We start from the raw sequence: 8,051 nt of genomic DNA, 5'->3' as shown, positions 1-8,051 counted from the left end.
AAATTAAAGTAGTTTTGATTTATTTGTATGCTCTCTTATCCTTAGTTAGATTCTATCCACTCTGTGCCATGTAATTTGTATATGGTATTAAAGCTTAAGGGGCTTTGAGGAGTGAACAGTACATGAGAGATAAGGGCTTCAATTGTGAAGAGGAGAATTGTTATCTATTGCATCAAGTAGCAATGTTGGTGCATTAGGTCATGCTATTGCTAAACTGACAATTCAAACACTAAGTATTCATCCACCAACCTTCACCGAAGGCAAGTTAGATGGTACAAACTATACAACCCATCCCTGACCCATCAATTTTGAGTGTTATGATTTCTCCAATTGCAGATCTTCTACGAGTTTGGAAATAAAAGAACAAAGATGCAATATGTGCCTTAGTTACAAGCTCTTTTGACAATATTTTGACCTTGATTGAGTACACAACCGAGGTATCATAGGCTTGGAATGTACTGAAAATTTAGTACGAAATGTGAAATCAAACAAGGACTCAGAACTTGAAGAATCAACTAGCAAAGAAGTTTGTTGAAGGAGAGGTAGTTGAAGCATTCACCCATCACTCAGATCAAGAATCGGTGCGACCAAATGACTAGCATCGGGATACAAAAGACTAGTAAGGAGCTAGCTTGCAGGTGTCTTTGGAATTTTCCACCAATTTTTGATGGATTGGTAGCTGCCTTAAACACTCAGGTGAGACCCCACGCTTTGACATTTGAGAAATTTTGTGTACTACTAACGGAGGAGAAGTTGGGGCTTAAAGCCCGAGAAGATAGCAATATTGGAGATGTTACATTCTTTGCCAATGCAAAAGGCAAAGGTGGTTCCTCTATCAATAGTGACAAAAAGAAGAAAGGTGGTAAGAAAAATTTTCAAGGAGGATGCTTCTACTATAAGAAAAAAGGACATGCGATTGCAGATTGTTGAGTTAAGAAGGTAGAATGACAATGTAAAGTCTAAAGGGAAGGAGACAACCAATACGACTAAAGCAAAGTTGGAGTTATTCATGGTGAACATTGAGAAAGTATGTTCCTCATAGTGCAAAAAATATCTAACACACTCATGAGTATTGGATAGTGGTATCTCCCATCACATGACCAATAAGAAAGGTCTATATATTTCTATAAAGCCTCTACAAGAATCCATCATTGTGACGGTTGGGAATGATGCAAAATGCCATGTTGAGGATACATGTACTATTTTCTTTGTTACTGCAAATGATAAACTCAAGAATCTTTCAAACATATTGTATGTTTCAGAGATTAATAGAAATCTACTATCTGTTGCTTCTATAACTAAACTTGGCCATGAAGTGAGGTTCACTAAGACTAGCGCAAAAAATATCGATAGTGCTAGCAATCACTAGAAGGGAGTGGGGTGATAGCAATGGCCATTTGCAATGTAAAATAGCAATGTCACTAAAAGTATTTCTATTTACATCACAAAGTAAAGGGAGAGAGGGGAGAGAGATATAAATAGAGATAGGGAGACATTACTTTCAATATATTTGTTTTTTAATTTCTATTTCCTATCTTTGATTTTATTTGCAATGAGATGTGTTGAGTGAGAGTGGGGAGGGAAGGAGGAGGGAGAGAAATAGAGAGAAGAAAGGAGGGGGAGGAAGAGAGAGACAGAGATAAATAAAAAAGGGAAGAGAGAGGGGCTTCATAAATAAATAAATAAATAAATAAATAAATAAATATAAATATAAATATAAATATATATATATAGAGAGAGAGAGAGAGATGAAAGGAGGCAAACAAATAAAGGGAAAGAGAGAGAAAGAGAGGTGGGGAGAGAAATAGAGAGGGGAATAGATAAAGACAAAGAGAGAAAGAGATAAAAGAAATAGAGAAAAGTAGAAGATGGAGGTAGAGAGAGAAACAATGAGGGGAGGGGGAGGGAGAGAGAAACAACGAGAGATGAAGGGAGGCAAACTAAGAAACGGAAAGAGAAAAATATAGAGAAAGATGGATGGGGAGAAAAATAGAGAGGGGGATAGATAAAAATAGATAAAAGTAAAGAGAGGGTGAGAGAAAAGAAATGAAGATAAGTAAAGAGATGGGAAAGTGAGAAATAAGGAAAGAGAGAGGGGATGGGCTAAAAACAAAGGGAGATAAAGGGAGACAAAGAAAGAAAGGGAAAGAGAGAGAGAAACATGAGTGGGAAGAGAAGTAAAGAAAGGGAGAGAAAAGAAATGGAGGGAAATATAAGAATAGCAAGTGAGAAAGATAAGTGGAGACTAAAATGGAGAAAGAGAAATAATGAGGAAAACAAAAACATATTATTTTTCGTAACATCGACCAAACGGAGAAGGTCATGACATCCAAGATTATGAGACATGTCTTAATTAGTGTGTCCTGTATCCTTGCACTTAGTACAAGCCGGCAATTAGACAAAAGTGTTGCTTGTTTATAGATCATTTGTGATGCTTTGACAAAATTCAATTAGAGATCATTGACTAGGAAATCTCAGACTTTATATAATAATAATAGATGTGCCTTGAAGAGAGCATGATTAAAGTTTTGATGTGGTACTACATGGCATCAAGCGGTTTGATATCTCAAGGGTGTGGAGGAGATAGCACGGCTATCATCTATGCAGTGGTTGCATGAAGCTTTGACCATAGCTTCACATGAAGGAATAGAGGTCTCTATGGAGGAGGAGTGGAAATTCTCGAGGGAATGTAGTCTGAAAGTGATCGTTTGCTTTCTTTGTTGTATATCTAGATTTTATACGCAATAACTAACCTAATCGTCACAATGTGGTCACGCAGGCAACATTTTCAAGTTAAGCGCATTGATAAAATATGGCTCACAACGGATTGTGGTGTCATGGTAAAGTTCGAGCAAGAAAGGTGACAACGGGCCATAGATCTAAATACTATAATAGATGAGATGGAGTATTTTTGCAACTTGCAAAGTGTTATCTCAGTGGATTACGATAGCTTGTCCATGATCATATTTGATGTACAATGGCTTCAAGTGGTATTGAAAGGAGCTAGAGCAATCATTCAACTAGGTCTATCAGAGTTTTTAAAGGTAGATTCTGAGAAAAGATGGAAAGATCTGTGTGATGCGTTCATCTTGTTGGGTCATCGTGAACAAGTGCATTAACTTTTTTGTTAATTTTTCCACAACACGAAACAATCACAAATTTTATTTACTCTTTACGACACACTTATATGTGATATTGAACATGTAATCTTCTATCCAAATCCCCGACAACCTCGATGGTGGTATGTTGTATCATCAACACCTTGGGGCACGCAAATGTATGATGAAAGCAATGTCTCTAGCATAGACGAGAAGAGTATATAAGTAGAGGGATCAATGTTGTAGAGGGTGGAAGGTGAAGAGGACTCTTCGGTAAGTTACTCACGAATATATGTGTGCATCATGTGGGTTCAAAATAAGATATTTGTAAAATATCATTTTTATACATTTTTTACATATAGAAGGGTGTAATATAAGTGGGTTACTTATAGATTGAATAGAAAAATGTTATTTTTTATACAAGAAATTTTTACAGATAAGGATATTTTTAAATAGGCCTTGAACGCACGTGATGTAGAGGATATACATATAGTAACTTCCCTGAGAGAGGACTTGGAGCATGCAAAGGAGACAAGCACATGTAATATAGACAAAGAGATAGGAGGCCAAGAATCTTTTGAGAATAAAATGGACTCCTCTTTCTGTAGAGACCTATGTATAGACCTTCTAGTATGTGTTGATGATGCCAGGAGGCATATTCCATGATGGATTTTATGAGACCATGATGGATTCCATGATTTTTTTATTCCACTCTAGATTTCGTGAGATTTTACAGTGGATTTCGTAAAACTATATTTATTTGTCGAGGCTCATATACAAGGTGACTTCCTTGTGTGAGAAGTTGACGTGGATGCATGTCCTTTTTAGACATCATGGTAATTTAATGTGCACATGGGTGATTCCACAGTGGGTGATTTTGCAAAATACATATTTAAATTAATGGACGTTTATGAGTTTAGAGTGCACTCATATTAAATTAAGGTAATGTTGGTCTCTTGCCCATACAAGAGAATTATGTATCCCTTGTGTCCAACAGAAGTACCCAGTCCAAATCACATGGCACCATAATTTCCATCCTTTATATAGAATAGGATCTTCCAACATCCCAGAAGTTGGGCTCACGATAGTCTACATTTCAGGTTCGGTCTAGGCAAGGGGTGTCCAGAGCTCCATTGACCCCAAGCGGCCTAGGAGTGAGACACAACTTCCATGGTTGGCCTTTTCACCACTCGACCTTCGGCCCGTGAGTCGAGCAATGCCCTCTCAGGGTAGTTCGCAGTGCAATCTTGGAGGTGATCCACCTATGCAAAATATCATTCCTTAATTAATCCAATCAAGAATCAAGCATAATCAAGGCAATCAGCCCTAATATCATCTTCTAGGAGAATATTCTTTTATTCCCATGGCAACTTGTCATTTCAGACCCCTGCCATACATTTGCCATCAACACAAGCCTTAGAATATTTATCCAAATCAGAATGCAACAATCAGGTCGAAGTGATAGCGGCTTTAGAAATACCTTGATCTTTGCACCATTTCTTCCACCATATCTGAGCCTTGCCAACTAATTTAAGTTTGGCTATCATTGCTCGATTCATGGAGGTAGTTCCCGAAGCAGAGAAATAGTTATCCATTGACTCAATCCATGTCTCCGCCTCTACTGGGCTGGGACGTCTATCCCTTCTCCATCAAACTCCGTGCCTTAACTTCCTTGAAAAGGAATTTTTTCTCTTGCATGTCAACATTCGTGGGTGCAAAAGGTGCCTAACAATCAAGCCATACCACTTAGGTTATTTCCATTTGGGGTATTGCTACAAACCATACAATAATCAATCGCATATCATTACAAAGTCTTGCTCTAATACCAGCTGTAACATGCCCACCTATCGGCTGCCAAGCACATTTTAGCGGTCCATTGAGAAACAAATCTAAGCGTCGCTGCATGGAACTCCTAGGAATCTCCTAGGATTTCCCGAGTCCACCCTGCAACGAAAATGTTCACGATTAAACCCACTAGGATCGACTTGAAATCTGGATTCCTAGGTCCAAGGTCTCCTAACAGCATTCTAGCGTCGGGTTTTGGACTTCCTAATTTGCGTAGAGATACCCAATCTGAAGCAAATCCATATCGCACTTGGTTAAAAGAGAATGGGAAATGAGAGGGATGCCTTGCTCAACCTCTCTACCTGTAAGGCATAGTCCCATTCCCATCCCCTAAAATGGCATGAATTGAGTCCTAACTTAACAATATCTAAAGTCGAACGGTGATAAATCCTTGTGAGAAGCCTCCCAGCTCTCTGGGACAACCATGTCGTAGGACAGACCCGTCGAGGATTTTGCCTACGCACTTCCCTTGATAGCTTTAGTTTTCTAATTAGGTTCTACCATATTTATGTGCGATATTTAAAATGAGCTTCAACTACCAAACTCTCTAATTCTGTCAAACTCAAACCGCCCTCAAGTCTTATACCGTCATATGATCGGAAATCATTCTTGACAGTGGTTGCAGATCTAGCTGAAGACATAGGGGATGTGTAATTTCTTGCCTTAGATGCTTAGATGCCACTTTCATGTCGCTGGATTATCTGAGCTATGACCACTTAGACTTTGACGTGTTGCAAGAGCCGTTAGCAACCACAATTCGTATGATGCCTTGTTCGCATTCGTAAAAGCACCCCACTTAGGTGTAGACTTTCTTAACACAAAGATATATAGAGAGCAAGCCATTAAACAGCGTCTCATTACGTCATGCAATAAGCGAGCTACTTCTGCTATCATTGACCAAGAAATCGAGGAGTTGAAACATCTTGTTGAAACCAAATCCCTGTTCTTACGAAATTGATATGCTCTTTGATTGCAATGGGAATTCGAAGGATGCCAAATAATGACCAACGTTGAGTAGTGACGTGCAATCAAGACATTTTTAGAGGTAATTTCATAAGTCGTTTCTAGTTTTGATAGAAGATGTTCACCCACATTGATAGAGACTTTTCTTCTTGTGGGAGTTGGTGTGCAATGGCCACTATTAGGGACAATACCTCTATTTTCTTGGGAAAGATCTATTTGATAACCTCTTCATTTGCTAATCACCACATTTGTAACTTCATTGGGGGGGTTTGTTAAGACTTCAATAGAGGTAGATCCATTACCTTTTTGTGAGCCATAAAACTGCACTACTATCTTTTTGGGTCCTATACTGCCCAAGGTCAAGTTCCCTTCAACCAATTAGTCCATGCCATTGCTTCAAAAAGTCATGATCCTCCTAGTAGTAGAGAATATGAAATCCCATATGAATTTAGTTTCACTAGATAGGTCATCCAATAGTATCTTCCCACTAGAGTTATCTTCACATATGGGAGAACGCCCAAAGGCTTAATTCTACTTAGGTCTACTAGTCTAATAAGCCACTGTAGAGGCTACATACCTTGGATTGCTAGTCTGATAAGCCATTGTGTAGGCCACTTCTTTTATTAGCTCTAGGCCTTATTAGATTTAGTGGTAGTTGTGGGAGAAATCCTTAGACCACATGCTCTTGTTAGTATGTTTTTAAATTTCTCTTGGTAGCTAGGGGACAACATTAATAGTTGACAGAATGTTAAGGATGGAAGGTATCTAGGTCCTTTACCAAAATATATTCCTTTATGTGATCCACTAGCTTTTCCAATCAACTAGGAAATGGGGCTATACCCAGTTTTATTTTTCCTGTTTCTTCAAGAAAGGATTGTGTCACTATTCCTTTTATCATGAGAGGAACATCCACCTCTTCTGCCTCTTGGATCTCTAGTCCTACTTCTGTAATTGTCTCTCTATCCTTGTCTGGCATTGGACTGCTGTGTATTGCACTATTCTATTTTGTTTCTCTATTGGAAGAGTGAACTTCATAGTTTTGGTAGGAGTGTTATTTTCCTTTTGGAGGATTGGTTCTTTTTGCTTAGCATGCGCGATTGTAGCAACTTCCAATTCCACTAAGTTGGAGATATGTTCTTGGGCCTTGGTCTAACTTGTAGCAACACTAGCCTTCAAAAGGATTGGAATCGGATAATCTTTTATAGTATAGCCTTCTCATTTGCATCTATTACATAAGGGCTTGTAGTCCATAGACCTTTAAGGATTTTGTAGAGGCAAGCTCACGCTCAAATGCCAAGACCCAGTGACCGCAACCATTTCAAGTAAATACCTATGGCTATTTCTCACCTAGTCGACACACCTTTAATTTTATTGGGGTGTAGTGAGCTTACCTTGATGCCCAATCAAGTTGCCTCCTCCCTCAAGCACACTTGTAGCTCCAGGATTTGTGATGCAAGCTCAAGCAATCTCAAGCCTCCACCTTCAAACTCCATCCTCCATAGCCATGCACAAGACAAGAGAAGATAAGAAAAGAGAAGAAGAGACGAGATGATGGAGAGCTTCTTCTCCTTGATCCCTCACCCTCACACACTCACTCTCCCTCACACTCTCACACTCCCTCTCTCAAGCACACACAAGCAAGAAAGAATGAGAGAAGAAGATGAGTCCACTTTGTCACACACCAAAGAATGAGCTCCTCATTCACTTTTCAACTTTATATACAAAAACCTAAATTTATTTTGGGCGATCATCCCCTTAATCCCTTTTTTACATGGCCAGCCTAGGCTTTTTTCCATTGTCCTCCTATCTTTCAAGCTTCCTTCCTACAGCCTATCTACTTTTGCAATTTGCACATGAGGGATCTTGGCACTCTTTGACAAGAATTTTTGGGAGCGCCTCTCATTTAAAAGTGCACTTTTGCCTTTGCCTTAGATTTTGAGACCGCCCTTGCGCTTTGAGCCATTTCCCTTCCTGCTTCTTCCATTGTGTCTGATCTCCTTTCTAGACCACCTCTTTTAGTTCCCAACTTGTTCTTTTTCACCTTTTCCACTTTTTCTTGTGCTACAGTTAACATTACTCCCCTCATAGGCTAGTGTCAATCCCATGGCACTGAGGGTTAGTAATGGGAAGGTGGGATGGGTGTAA

This window comes from Lygodium microphyllum, unplaced genomic scaffold (assembly GCF_053477565.2).
Source record: "Lygodium microphyllum isolate KBCC unplaced genomic scaffold, Lygodium_microphyllum_v1.1.10 scaffold_47, whole genome shotgun sequence".
Classification (NCBI taxonomy): domain Eukaryota; kingdom Viridiplantae; phylum Streptophyta; class Polypodiopsida; order Schizaeales; family Lygodiaceae; genus Lygodium; species Lygodium microphyllum.
This window is presented reverse-complemented; position numbering follows the sequence as displayed.